This window comes from Amblyomma maculatum, chromosome 10, assembly GCF_055883805.1.
Source record: "Amblyomma maculatum isolate TAMU_Amacu chromosome 10, ASM5588380v1, whole genome shotgun sequence".
NCBI lineage: Eukaryota > Metazoa > Arthropoda > Arachnida > Ixodida > Ixodidae > Amblyomma > Amblyomma maculatum.
The window spans coordinates 113701668-113715435 of record NC_139353.1 but is presented as its reverse complement, the minus strand read 5'-3'; the positions used below and the strand labels follow the sequence as shown (position 1 = coordinate 113715435).

Below are 13768 nucleotides of genomic sequence, written 5' to 3'. Positions count from 1 at the left end.
TCAAAGTTCTTCAGCTATCAAAGAAGGCATCTTTCAGAGTCCACTGAAAAAAACCTATGGGGTACTTTGGCAGCCTAATTTCACTAGACGGAGGCCTTTGCCTCGCTACGTCGACTGCCAATGACTGCCAATTGCGACTTAATAACACAAAATTATTTCATTCTTCGTGAATGTTTCTATGAATGTTTGTGAATGTAATTCGCTCCGCGCGTCTGCGTTCCAAGTCCCTGGCTTTGGTACCAGATGATGTGGCCAGTCGCTGTTGGCGCCTCCTTTGTGCTTCCTTTGCTTTCGTCTCAGGCGAAGCATTGCGCCATCGCATACGCTTCCGTTCCGTATCTCCCGCCTTATTCCTAGGAGAAGTCTGGAGCTCCCGTTCATGCATTAATTCATTGATCTTTCGTCATTTGGTGTTGGATGTAGCCGCCTTCCTGCGTTATCCGAACCTCTATTTACGGAATCATTGGGCACCTTGGGAGCTATCCGACTTACTCCCTCGGTCGCAAAGATACGTATGGCGAAGAAGCACCGTCGCAGCGCGTACAAGCTCCGCCTGCGGTGCAGGTGACGTCACTGTTGCTATGCTCTGCTGCGTATACGCCTCGGCGGCGCCACCTGCCACCGAGGAGCGAGAAGGGTGTGCGCCGGCGCCCTCGTCCGCTGGCACGGTTCCAAACACCACGTATGAGAGCTTGAAGATGTTTTCTTTGAACAGTCCATCTATCACCCGAGGTTTATTGAATTGCATTGCATAAAAATGGAGAGAAAGTGATTTAAAGGAAAATCTTATAAAGCACTTGTTTCGCCCAATAATAATTATGAGGTATTACCGATGGGCCACTAATTGTGCACACACTCCCAGACACTCGCGTGAGGGAGGGTAGCTGTGCTGGTCTCAAAGGAGATGCCCTCGACTTAGGTGGCAAGCTTAGTCGGAAGTCAACCACATTGTAGTGACAGAAGGGGGTGGCCGTTGGTGCCTAGCTTTCGCCAGTTCAAGGTAAGCGTCAGAGTCAGAAGTAATAAAAAGAAACTTTATACACAGCATGACACAATAAAGAAAAATTCACACTGCACTTTAAAATACACACACGAGAAGTACACAAAAAAATAGTGCTAAGCATGCAACTAAAGAGGCATTCAGTAACAGATAGGCTTTACAACACTGAACAATACACGAGAGAGTCAAGTAAACAAACACAATTGTTCACCGCGCATTGTCACAGACCGACGCCTGGAGAGTCATGATGTGGCCGCCATGTAAGACGAGCGCCACTCCCTCGCAGATCTGTTGGTTTGCCAGCAGAGTGTGAACCATGGGAGCCAAGCATTGACACTTGCTAACTCGCCCGCAATACTAGCTCACTCTCTACAAGCACAAGCAACGCGACCTTAAAAAATAGTATGCGCGAAGTCTGGCGAGCACATACACTTAACTTCGCTCATTTGAATGTCCCCTTTCCGCCGAGCGGCGCGTCGTCATTGATTCGGCATGGCCGAAACTTCTGGAGAGGGCGAGTACGTTGCGGCTGGGTGAGTTACTGGTTATCCCCATCATCGCCGAGTGATGAGAAGGAGGGTGAAGCTGAAGCCGGTACGTACAAGGCCACGCGCTCTCCTCGCGTGCGGAAGGACGTTTCTGGGATGTGGTGGAATGTTCGACCCAGAGGCTGCGCCGGCTTCCTTCGCGCCGCCAATTTCGCCATGTGCGCCAATTTCGTGACAACTAGGCCAATTAATTCATTCACGGCAATAGCTACCACACAATCGGAGGTTTTCTTAAGTACTCTAGGCCTATCAAACGATAAACTCACAAAGGAACACCCGAAGTAGACTCGGCTTTGTCGCTATGCAATGAGGTTGATTGTCAGCCTCAGCGTTACGATCCATACATATGCCCAAACAATCTGTAATATTAGAAGGGGTATATTAGTTGAATTCATTTTATTTAATACTACATGCAAGACCAGGAGGAACTGAGAATGAGGGTGAAAAAAGAAAAAATGAAAATGATCTTCCACAAGGTAGGTACATCACAAATAAAACATTTATCATAAATATGACAATGAAATTCTTGAGAAAAATATATCGCCTCGTAAAAACTGTGGCATGTATTGATCAATATCTTGGTTGAGAAGCGTCGGAAATCTCACCATAGAATCACCATAACACGCCATAAAGGCACCAACGTTTTGTGGTAGGTTTATGGTGGTTATAGTGGAACAATGGTATCCATGGTCGTTTATGGTGTACATGCTGGGCATACATCATAGTGGTCATTCTTGACCACTATACTGCATGCACCATGAACAAAAAGAAACAACCATGCCCAACATTTCCCACTCTAACCACCATAAATCCGACTTGGTGGTGCCATGTTGGCGATGTAGCAAAATGGTGTGCCTGATGTTGATTCTGTGGTGCATGCGCATCATAATAGAGTTTTGTTATGGTGTTTATAGATTCCTATGTTGAGGCCATGATGGAGCAGTCTTTTGGTGGAAGGGGGCCAACTTGAGTGGCTCATCTTGTGCGTAGCGCACAATGGCGGTGTGGTAAATGATGTATATAGATATGACCGACATATCGGGTCACTTCCTGAGCATTAAAGTGCATGTGGCTGAATGTCCTAAAGACGCTTATGTTCGACAAATATACCAGCTATGCTGCTCGCCTTATTCCCGCAAGCGAGCATGCATGCTACTTTTGCACATCGGATGCTACATCGGTAGTCGCGATCGCGACAAGGATCTCACTGGTTTTTTATGCCTGCTCTGCCTTCCCACAAACTAAGCAGGTTAGCGTCTGCATTCACCGGTTGTACGTGGTGGGTGCGCACCCCTGCCTGCATGCAAACGACAGCGACAGTACCTGCGATTAGCACGTCGCCGTATACAGCACGCTTGTATAATCGCGTGCAGCCCGTATTCAATGACCATTCATCCGCGAGGATTGTCCTAGGAAGATGTTTTTATCTACTAAGAGAACAAATGACTTCATTTAAAAAAGATTATACAGCATAGCTAAGCCAACAGGTATGCCGCCGCCGCCGCGATGTGTACGTATACTGATCAGAGCTGGTGAGTGAAGCTGTATACAGCCGCGGAAAGCCGGAAACATGAAATAGCCATTTCCAGGTAACCTTCATTTGTAAACTTGGGAAACTTTGGCGAGGCCCCAGCCCATAGTGTTGCTTTCTCGCAAAATCTCTTATATAGAGCTTAATTCAGCTAGGTTGAGGTGAAAGTAAGTCGAGGAGCCTTCGCACACGCAGCCGTTGCCGCAGGTTTCATTTGTACGCGTTGCACAATTTCCACCCATTTCGCACCTATCAAGCTGCTATGCTGGAGCACCATGACGTGGTGGTGCTTATGTGTATTATCACAAAAATCAAGGGGTCTGCGCTCGATCGTGCTAGGAAATGATGGCAGTGCCATGATGAGAAAACTGGGGCATCGCGATCGAAAGAAAATGAAATCCCAGCTATTAAGCTCGTGCTTTGCTTGTGTATGCAGACATAATATTCGCTTCTAGGGAGAGTAGTAGTCAGGCTCTGCTATGAAAATGAATGGAATGCATATTTTGTCAGAGGTACCTAATACGGCTGGAAAAGAAATTTTCTAGCACATGTGCAGTAGCAGTAGTATGAATTGGTTTATTATATATCCTAAAGGAAGGAAAAGGGGTTTGCCAGCACCGGTATCTGCTGATATCTGAAGCACCTGAATTGGGGCGGCAGAAATAAAGGTGTAGGGAGGAACCGGTAGACAAAATCAGAGGTGAGCGGTAGGGAGAAAGGACAGGGTAGGTAAACAAAAGTGAAGATATATACACTATGACACAATGTACAGTATCGGCGGGCCTCAGCAATAGCTACAAGTGCAGAGGCTGAAAGGTATGTTCAGTAGCGGCGTTTCCACATCATGAAACAAGCTCCATGCTTGAGCTAGCTGCATAAAGTGCAAGTGGTACATAATGTAAAATCAGTGGAAAGCAACGCCACGTGTAATGTCGTTCTCTTTCTCCTTGTGAATGTTATGCTGACCGTCATCAGAAGTCTCAAAAACAGTACAATTCACACAGAGGCTCTCTGAGATGCACCTAATTTGAGCACTACATTCTAGCAAAATCGTGTAACACCTTTCATAGGGACATTTTAAATGATGAAACAGCCACATAAAATCTTTTGTAGTCATAGAATTTATTTTGGGGTTAGCTGCAAGGAGAAGGCTGACGCATGCGCCATATGAGCTGATAAAAGACAAAGCAAGCAAATAAGCTCGTCCGAAGAAACTTCGCAGCGCCCAGAGTAATATATCAAAGGTAAATAAGTAAAGAACAGAGACATTAGTCTGCCAACCAAGATCCGTATAACTCGTGGTATGGTCTTTCCAGTTGTGATGTATGGATGCTAGAGTTGGACTGTGAAAAAGGCTGACCGCCGAAGAATTGAGGCATTTGAATTGTGGTGCTGGCGAAGACTCTTGAGAGTTCCTTGGACTGCCAGAAGATCAAATCAGTCGATATTGTCGACCGTAAACCCTGACTGCTCATTGGAGGGTCAAATTCTAAAGTTAAAGCTCAGCTACTTTGGTCATCTGATGAGAAGAGAGGAGTCGCTGGAGAAAGATTTGATGTTGGGAAAGGTCGCCGGAGAAGGAGTAGGCAGCGAACGCGATGGTTAGATGGCATCCTCGAGGCACTGCAGATGAAGTTATGTGATGTTAGGAAGATGGTGAAAGACCGGAAAGCGTGGCGTGACATGGTCCATAGGGTCACGAAGAGTCGGACACGACTGAACGACTGAACTGAACTGAAATAATGGTTGGCATATGCAATATGAAAGCAAAAAATCCCCCAGGCCATATGCTGAGTATGTAAAGAGTAACAGCATTTTTCAAAGCTGATTTATGCTGTCTTCAAACAAGGCAAAGACACTGTAGCGTGCGGTTCTACTTGCCGGTTTTAAAAGAGGTATGTATACGAATATGGTAAAAAAAAAAATATGTTCCGGAATTTTAGAACAGAAAGAAACATGGTTGTCAGAAACAAGTATTTCCCAAAAAATCCCAGGGTACTGAAAATATGTAACCAGAATAACTTTTGAAATGTTGTTTTCTTGTAACATTGGCAATTGGTCATTGGTTTATTCAGTAAGCACTATGGCAGGCAGCGTAAAATGCTAAACGCTATTTTCATATTCACAAGGTCTAGATGTAGACATTAAAAAAAAAATGCATTTTCAATCTTATACTATTCAGACTACAATTAATGCTGATGCTCATGATGAGAACCTTACCACAACAATTTATCCTTGGGGCACACTGCATAGTTTTCGTCAGTTTACAACTATACAAGTTGCTCAATAATTTTGAAAAATGAGCGATGCACATGCCTAATTTGCTTTGTCTGCAATTTAACACATGACAGATAAAAGTAAATAGAAAGTAATGTATTGTTACGTTTCTCCACCGAGAAGTGGGACAGCTGACGCTGCCACCGCATAGCAACAGGCAGAACCGCGAGCGGATCGGCCATTTCGACGCCGTTTATCGGTTGCGCAACGTTTCCTCCCGTCGACAAGTCTCAGCGTGTTCCTGCCACGCGCCAAAGGTGTGTGCGTGTGTGTGCAAAAGCTGGCCAAGCCTGGAGCTCGAGGGAAAGTGCGTCGCCCTCTCCTGTCTGCAGGAGGTGGAGGAGATGAGGTCGGAACACCTGCGATTGAGTCATTCGTCGTGAACCAACATGTCTGGCTCTCCCTTTCCTGTGAGGGTTTACCTTTTCCCTGTGAACTGGCATGCCAATATAAAGCAGCGGCAGACTCCGCTGAGAAAGAGACTACATTGACGCGCCGTTGGCACGACGCAAGACACCAGCTGTGTGAGAGTGTCTGTATTCTCTCCGGGTCAGCTTCTCTGCCCGTTCCTTCATGATGTTTTAGTAAAGGTTGTTTCGTTAAAAGACGCCTCGTCTTTGCTGGCACCTTTGATGCCGTCCGCCGTCCACGGAGCCGCCAGGCCAACGCTACCGAGGGGCCGCGCGCCAATCTTAACAATTGGTGAACAGCGGTGGGATGACGACGACCAAGCCGTAACCGTGGTTGGAGGGACGAGCCAGGCGATACCGTCGTCCAACAACTGGTGAACAGCGGAAAGCGGAGGAACGAGGACGACCAAGCAGTGACCGTGGTCGGTGAAACGAGCCAGGCCTGACCGAGGTGCAACATCTGGTGGGAAGAGCGGAGATGTCCGAGGCGTGACCCGTGTATCAAAGCAGCTCAACGGAAAGGCGGGAGCAGTGCAACGAGCCCTGTGTGATGACTGGTTGCCTGCAGCGGAACGACTGCGTTGGATTCTTGGCTGCGAAGTTTGGTGACTGCGGGACCTTCTTCTACTGAATTTTGGCAGGGTTTTGTTAAGTAGAGAACAGAGCTGGTAATTGTGTTGTCGTTGTTGCTGGGTAATTGCAGCAAGGCAATAGTGGGCAGTAGAGAAGGCAGCACTCTGAACAGCCATGAATTTGGATTTGAAGTCGTTGCGCAAACCAAAATTGCTGGAGCTTGCGAAGGAGTTGGGTCTGAATTTGTCAGACAAACTCAGAAAACCAGAAGTGCTAAAGGCTATTCTTGCGTTGGAAGCTGAAGATGACGAGCTTTTGCAATGCCTTGAGATCATTGACGAACGTCACGAGAAAGAGGAACGTGAACGTAGAGAACGTCACGAGAAAGAGGAACGTGAACGTAGAGAACGTCACGAGAAAGAGGAACGTGAACATAGAGAACGTCACGAGAAAGAGGATGCCCGCGTAAGGAAACTGATGCAGCTGGAGATATTAGCACATAGAATGTGCGCGGAAAGTATTAAAGCTCGCAATGCCATTCAGTGTAACGCTTCAATACCGCGAGATGGTCCGCCACCGTTCCTCATTGCCGAGTATATGGCCGAGTATATGGCAGACTTTGAGAATGTCTGTAGAAGTAAACGCTTCGAGCGAGATAGTTGGGCGCAGAAGTTGGTAGCTCTTCTCTCCGCTGAAGCGTCGGAAGAAATCAAGCGATTGGTTGGCGACCGCTTGAAAAATTACGATGCACTAAAAGAGTCATTGCTGATACGATATCGGATAACGCCTCAGGATCTTCGGAAAAGATATGAGAGCGAGAAACATTGTATCACGGCGTACTTTGATTTGGCGTATCAGTTTAAAGCCGCTGTAAGCGAATGGCTAGACAGTGCGGAAGTTCCGGAGCAAATCGAACTTGCACCGGAGTGTGAGAAACAGCTTGGGGAAGCGGCCGAGCAACGTGACCGCAGTGGCGAGCCGACCGAGCCTCTAACAGAAGAGCATCGTGTTACCTTGGTCGAGCCGCCAGCTGAGACGGTTAGCACAGGCTTAATCGGCGAGAAGTCCGAAGGGACGCCGTTAAGCGAGGTGAACTGCCGACCCAAGTAGCAGTAGGAGATACAGTTCCATCAAATGAGTGTGGGGAACTGGTAGTAACTGAACCGCCTCTCGAGTCGAAAGCAGAAGCTTGTGTAGAGCGCGACGGAGCTAAAAACGAGCTAGGAGAGGAGAAACTTTCGGTTTCCGAAATCAGCTGTGTCGTAGAGCAGGGCACGCAGAAAAACGAAGTGCCGATCAAGGAAGCTGCGCAGCCCGCGAGTTGTGATCAGCCAGGGCAGACCGACGAGGAGTGCGCGTACGCTGAAAAGAGCGAGACTTGCGAAGGCGACAGCGAGCGACCAGAGCAGAGTCAGAATCGTTCGAGCCCCGATACCACGTTAAGTTGTATTCGCGAAAGCAACCCCAGTGCGAACGCGGACGAGGCACACATGGCCCTTACACAATCCGAAGCGCCCCAGCTGTCGAAGGAGCTTGATGCTGCGCCGGTTAGCGCTGAGCAATGCGGCTCATCGGAGGACCCGTGTAACGTGAGTGGCGAGCCGCCAGATGAAATGCCTAGCTTGAGGGCTGGCATGAGCGGTTGTTGTTCGGACTTGACTGAAAGTGAGTCATGCGCTGCTGGCCACGATGCAGACGCGGCGCCGCACTTTGACCACTTCGACGACACCGGTGTCCTACTAGCTTCGGTTACCACTAGCACGTTGACCGCTAGCTTGCTGGAGCTTGCGCCGAAAGAAAGTGGGACTAGAGGATTCAAGTACTGCCACCGAAAACGCGGAAAGGCAGGCGCGAGAAAGATTGCTGCCGTCGTAAGGAGAGCAAGCTCAAACGGTTGCAAAAAGAAAGCCGAAGGCTAGTATTCCAGCGCTGCCGACGAAAAACACGAAAGGGCAGGCGCGAGAAAGAATGCTGCCATCGTAAGGGGAGCAAACTCCAAAGATTGCGAAAAGAAAGCAGAAAGCATGGGTTTCAGTGCTGCCGTAGAAAAAAACGGAAAGGCAGGCGCGAGAAAGAATGGAGAAAGTGTAAGCTATCGCGAAAAAGAAAGCGACTATCCCAAAGGCACAAATGCGCCCGTGCCGAGAAATTGCGTGACTGGTGGGCCACACGTAAGGAGAGGGATAGGTTGTTCAGAAAAGCGAGTGATTCATCCTCGTATGTTTCTTTGCACAGAAACAGGAAGGTACGGTTGTTTCGTGAAACGGACAGCCGAAGCTTCAGTGAAAAGGGTGATCTCAACGGTAACGCCGATGGCTTAAATCGGAGCCCCTAACGTGAGAAGCCTCAGTTTTCACTTCTTGGTGTTTTTCTTCCTGCCATAGGATTTGCAACATATTGTATTGCATTATTTTTGTTTGAGAATGACGTTTTTGAAAGCGCGATTTTCAAATTTGTGGACGCGTTCCAAGTGCTGCTAAGCTGCCCTTTAATGTAGATGGGGGCATCAGAGGGAAATAGTCTGGCATAACTTAGTGAAGATTGTGCCGTGCTTGCTGGCTGACCAGTTGAGTTTTTAGCATGGTTGTGATGCTGTAGGTTGTCAGAAATCTCTCCTGAAGACAAGTTGCAGAGTGTCTTGGAAACCCGGACTTGCCAAGGACTTCTTCAGGCTGACTGGCTCAAGAGAAACAGAGTCGGACGACCCCGGTTAGCAGCCACATCCCGATCCCTCCGGACAGCGGATGCAGTCCCCTGCCCTTCGGGATCTCCCTTCCCCGGCGGGGCAGTCTGTTACGTTTTTCCACCGAGAAGTGGGACAGCTGACGCGGCCACCGCATAGCAACAGGCAGAACCGCGAGCGGATCGGCCATTTCGACGCCGTTCATCGGCCGCGCAACGTTTCCTCCCGTCGACAAGTCTCAGCGTGTTCCTGCCACGCGCCAAATGTGTGTGCGTGTGTGTGCAAAAGCTGGCCAAGCCTGGAGCTCGAGGGAAAGTGCGTCGCCCTCTCCTGTCTGCAGGAGGTGGAGGAGATGAGGTCGAACACCTGCGATTGAGTCATTCGTCGTGAACCAACATGTTTGGCTCTCCCTTTCCTGTGAGGGTTTACCCTTTCCCTGTGAACTGGCATGCCTATATAAAGCAGCGGCAGACTCCGCTGAGAGACTACATTGATGCGCCGTTGGCACGACGCAAGACACCAGCTGTGTGAGAGTGTCTGTATTCTCTCCGGGTCAGCTTCTCTGCCCGTTCCTTCATGACGTTTTAGTAAAGGTTGTTTCGTTAAAAGACGCCTCGTCTTTGCTGGCACCTTTGATGCCGTCCGCCGTCCACGGAGCCGCCAGGCCAACACTACCGAGGGGCGCGCGACCCCCAAACTTAACAGTATGTAAGCTAGCTCAAAACCATCTGATTAGGAATGACTGGTGAAACGTGGATGCATCATGGCCACTACACGCATGAGAATCATGCCAAATAAATTCTTGGAGGTACTGAAGAAGACCTAATATCCCATACAAAATTTTACTGCTGGAACATCTTCATTTCACTTGCTTGCACAAACATGAGTGTTCTAACACGGCCGCTCAATGGAGGCGCACTTGGGTGCGGCCCGTCGCGTCTCCCGAAAGAGCCGTATTGCGCCTAGTTCTCATCGCCACCGCTCCGGGACAAGTCCAGGTGGAGAGCTGCGCGCAGCGGCCGTGCCTGTGCTTTCGTTTAGGCGTCCGCGCGAGCGGCGCTGGATCATTTTAGGATTTATGAGCTGCGTTTCACACATTATGGTGATGCCACGTGCAAATTTGTTATTGATAAGGTGATAGCGGCATGTCACCATGAAAGCGCTTTTCCAAGTTAGACATGGACCCGTTTACAACGAGAATCGAAGAAGCAGTGCGCCTCGCCGAGTGGGCACCCATTTAGTTACGGGCGTTTAAACCGCTGTAATAAAATATAACATATTACAATCTTGAACTCATGACAAAGTTTGGGGCCATTTATTCAGCGTGCACTTTGTGGAAACTCACAATTCAGGACGTAGCGTTCAGCATTATTGTTCAGCGTGTTCCTCCATTTTCGCTGGAAATAATATTGAAGTGAGAAGCACCACCTGAATATACTAGCTAACACAAACTTACAAAAGAAACAACACGAGACAACCAGTTCAACCAGACGCCCGAAGGTTAGGCAATTTTTTCTTTTTATTTTGAAGTCACATGACGCACAGAGGACACCCAAGCCTATTATAAACGAAGAACTTTCCTAGAAAGAGGTTTATGTGCAAGTATTATTTTTTCCACTGTCAGGTTTATATTTCCTGCCCAGTTGGTCAGCAGGGGTCGCATTAGTTTCGTTAAAAATGTTTTGCAGAGGTTCTTGGTGTGACTGTGGTCTCCTCTCTCGCAAATCAACTCCGGACTTTGCACAAAATAGGGGAGAAGGGATAAAACCAACATTTTGCATAACTTGCTGCTTCTTCTCACCTCTGGGCACTTCATCACTTTGCTAACAAAGGTGCATGTAAGCTTGCACAAGGCAACTACCTCCATTTTTGGATACCTTAGGTGTCCATTGTCAAGATTCTTGATACTTCCATAAATTGCTTCAGTTGGCTTTGCTACCTGCAGCAGGGTTTTGCAGGAATCACAAGGCACCTGAAAACGAGCACAGACCTTTATCAAAGGATTGGGACAAATAAAAAAATAATGACACTCTAAAGTAAGCACTCGAATACTTTTAAACTTTTGTTAAATATAAATAATAAAGACCCCCCTCCCCCCAGGGCAAGCACTGAAAACAACAACCAAATTAAAAAAAAAAAGAATGTTTCATGCAATTTTGTAAAAATGTTCATACCTTCCCTTCACATGCACGTGCAAGGTAGCCAGCCAAGTATGCGATCGGTGCCGACTCTATGTCTGCTGCTGGTTCACACCACACATGAATGTATCCAAGCTCTCTCGAAAACTCTCTCGCAGCAGAGGTGATGGCAGCGGGCAAGGTACGACTTTCGTAATCTTTAATGCCAAATTTTATAGCTGCCTTCGCCTCAGAGTTAATAGGTGCATTTGCGGACTTTGATGCTTGCAAGATGCCAACCTGCACAAAGCATGGCAAAATTTGTATTATCTTCGTTGATTTTCGTTTGTCGCTAATGGTACCTTCAGTATTTTCTCTGAAGTGAAAACTGCAGCCCTTGCGTCAACTCTGTTGTTCCCGCCATTGAATTGCCTTAGGCTGCGAAAAAGCGATTCTACAGGATCGCTGTTCAGGGCCTGCGTTAGGACGTATCGGAAGCTGAAAATAGGAGATTCGGTCAGATGCAATGCACTAGTGAGGCGCACAGAAGACATTATTGTAAAGATACTTACTTGACGTGATCAAGCAGGCACGCAATTAGCGCCACTGTTGATCTAGTTGTCATGATTGTTGCTTCGTACGTTTCCTTGGTTAGTCTTTGCTTCGACGTGCCTCCTTGGACCTGAATGTCTTCGATATAGCAAACAAAGTCCAACTCTAACCAAGAGAGCCGCTCGTCATCTGACAGATAGAATGGCTCCTCTTGGTGCTTCCATGCCTTCACTCATGCAATGTTGTGCAAGGCATACCATTTCGATATCATTTGCATAAACGTGATTGTGGCGGAACTATCTTGAAACTCACACGCTTCAGGGTCGCACTGAGGGTTGCTCTGGAGGAACTGAAGTGTGGCTATCACAGGTGGGGAAAATATATCTACTGCCCTGCGCACCTTCATTTTTTCAAGGTTGCTTGGCTCAACATGAGCCCGCGTGAGGAACTTTACAGGTTTAACTAGAAGTTGGGATTGTATGTCAAAAATCTTCTTCAAGTAATATCCACCTCGAATGGCCTGCCCCTCATCCATCATTTCTCTTTCCAGAAAGTTCGTGCGGAGATTTTTTATCAAGTGGTTTGGGTCAAACGCCAAAAAAAGGGGGTCACTTCTGAAAGGGTGAGGCACCGCATGTACAAGTGCACCTTCCTCTGAAAGGCTCTTGAAAAAGGCAACGTTAGTTTGATGGTTGTCCGCAACAATTCTTGCGATGCGAAAGCCAACCTCTTCGACTGACTGCATGACTTCCATGGCCATTGAATGAAGCTTATCATTCTTAAGGCAGCGGGTGAAAAAATAACCCACTGGTATAATGTAAGATGTTGATAAGCCTCTCAAAACAAAACACAACAGACGGTTTGCCACCTGAGGGATTGTTATTGAGAGCTCTGCAGAGCCGATGTCTACGAGGCCGAACACTTTGTCGACTTGCCGGTCATATATGACCTTTTGAGCTCTAGACATCTCATCAAGAATTAATGAACAGTAGGCCTCTTGCGGCACACTCAAGTTTTCGTATTCCACACGAAGGCGTTCTTTGATGAGAGATGTCACACCAACTTCTCCTGTTGACTGACCAACATATTTCTGCAGAGTGGTACGGCACGACAGCTTAAAAAGACCTCTTGATCGGACGTGCTCGTAGCCTTTGCTTGAGCATGCTTTCCAAAGTATGCACTCTCTGAGAACATGCTCACTGTACACAGTTTTTTTCATGCAACAGTTGGTCACTTGATTTCTGATGAAGAGAGCTGTTTTTTCACCTGCTTCGGCTGATTTTAGTAACTTCATGAAGTCCTGAACCGCCTTGTTTTCTTCATAACCTTGCAAGCGCTCTTTCAATTTGTCGTGCTCGGCTTGCAGTTTTTGCAGCGCTTTTGCTTGGCGAGCGATTTTTGATTTCAGCCTGTTCTCGGCCTTCTTTGCATCGTCCAACACGCTCGCGAGATCGAATGCAGTCTGACAAGCCTCATCAACCAGCAGAGCATTTTTGCTACAGATTTCCAACTCAGACTGGCATGCATCCTCCACCAACACGTTATTTTTGATGTTCACTTGCGTGCTTACTTCAGGAGCAACATCGTGGTAGCAATCAGAAAGACGAGACCCACTCACATTTGGATCCTCTCTGGAACCATCACGCTCAGCTGGAGTTCTCCGAACTGTGCCATCAGCAGACCGGTCAACTCGAGGTCTCTTTGTTCTTTGCGAACTTGTTGGTTGCATGTAATGTGGGTAGTTCGCGAATACGGAGGGGACGGCTGATGGAAGCAGGATCTTCAGTTTTGTGTTCTTCCTGTAGTCGTCGTCTGTGAAGTGCAGTGAGCATACCAGTGACCTCTCATTCGGCTCCCACTGGCTTCCTTTTCCGGCCGAGCCCTCCCGAGATATGTTTTTCAGCCATGCTGCTCGACGTTGTAAATCGCACGGGAACTCGTGGTAACCGATCTTCGGATCTTTCCTTGAGTTCGTGGTGCATAGCAGCACACAGCAGTTGCGTGGCATAGTGACGCATGCGTTTAGGACGCTGTTGACACAGGCACCGATGACATGCACGCAGAACTAGCAGAACCA

General features: G+C 47.9%; 1 pseudogene; it reads right to left on the bottom strand.

The window, feature by feature from the left end:
* Positions 1-460: 460 nt before the first annotated feature.
* Positions 461-12658, bottom strand: LOC146177273 (uncharacterized; annotated as a pseudogene).
* Positions 12659-13768: the final 1110 nt, after the last annotated feature.